We start from the raw sequence: 1,593 nt of genomic DNA, 5'->3' as shown, positions 1-1,593 counted from the left end.
CTCTCTCTCTCTCTCTCTCTCTCTCTCTCTCTCTCTCTCTCTCTCTCTCTCTCTCTCTCTCTCTCTCTCTCTCTCTCTCTCTCTCTCTCTCTCTCTCTCTCTCTCTCTCTCTCTCTCCCCCCCCCTACCTTCATACCACCCGCTTCCTCGTCTCTCCTCCTACAAAGAACACAGTATTAGTTTGTGTCCCTTGCTCCTTTAGGAGTTATTCTTACTCCTGTGAAGGTTGTGGTAGCTCTCATTCCCCCGGTCTCAGTGGCCCCAAAATGGCCTCTTGGTTCCACAGCGGTCTCAGGTTTTTCTGTACTCCTCATGTGCAACTGATCATCACCACAGGCAGGTCCCCCGTCATGGGCTTGTTGTTCGCTCCATATGAGCTAGTTCAGGTTAGTGTCAGCACCGTGTCATGTGATAACCAGAGTCATTATCCCATTTAGGCCCTGCGTGTGTGCGAGTGTATGTGTGTGTACACTGTATGTTAGCGAAAAGCTAACCGAGCGCAGAGCGAGCGATCAAGCGTCCTTCAAATAAACACGGTCATAAATCAGGATTAGAAACCGCTACTCAAGGGGGGGCACGTCAGGGTGTGTTGAAACCCTACGAGAAATGCGTCAGGACTCTCCGAACGTTTTTTCTTTTTTTTTCTGAATATATATTCTACAAATATTGTTGTTTCTCTGGCTGTACTTCCTGTCCATTAGTCTTGGAGGTGACACATGCCGTGCCTCCCTCCTCCCCCCACAGCCCAGTCTCCACTCTCTCTGCATGACACTGATGGATGGCCATGGGACTGTTGCTGCAGCGACACAGCCCCGATTCCCATGGACACACACAAACACGTCAGTGGGCAGCCTGTCACTCAAGCCTATAGACCTGGCCAGAGGTCTCACTCACTTGATTTAAACCTCATTTGCTTTCTCTGCTTCTCCCCTCGTCACCTTTTATCTTCCCCTTGTCTTCCACCTTCCTCTACTGCTCACTTCTCTATCTTTCCTCCCATGCTGTCCTCTTTGCCTCACCTCACCTACCAATGCTTATTGGTAGTTCATTGAGGCCCCAGTACCAGGCTTTATCACACTTTATGAGTAGACAGCTGAGACAACCTTATCCTTTTTGTAGAAGAGTGACTCCCAACTAGTGACCCAGATGACTCATTCTAACCATATAATCAGTCACACATTTTGATATTGAACACCAAGTTAATGTAATTATTACCTGGAATACTGAATGCTAAAACTAGCAGTAGTTCTTAACTCTAGATCTTCTAGAGTTTAGAACCGCTACTTAGTAAATTAGCCTCAGCTACAATTGCAGTACCCAATGTGACCCAAAGGTGGCACTGTTGCCCTCCAAGTATCTTAAACATTATGTCGGTCAAGAGAGGATAAGGCTGTTGCTGGATAGATTTATGAGGCTGAATGCATTCAAGTCGCACATTTAATCCCCCTTTAATCCGTATAAAAGATATGCGCTTTCAGACAAAGTTGGAAAGCACGGGCTCTGTGTATTATCAGTGCCAAGCCAGATAAGAGGTTATCTTTTGTGTATTTCCACGTGTGGCAGCTTGGCCCTTAAGAGTTTTATCACTGCCCA

The sequence above is a fragment of the Gymnoscopelus microlampas genome (genome assembly GCF_963454915.1).
Source record: "Gymnoscopelus microlampas genome assembly, chromosome: 4".
Taxonomy (NCBI): Eukaryota; Metazoa; Chordata; class Actinopteri; order Myctophiformes; family Myctophidae; genus Gymnoscopelus; species Gymnoscopelus microlampas.
This window is presented reverse-complemented; position numbering follows the sequence as displayed.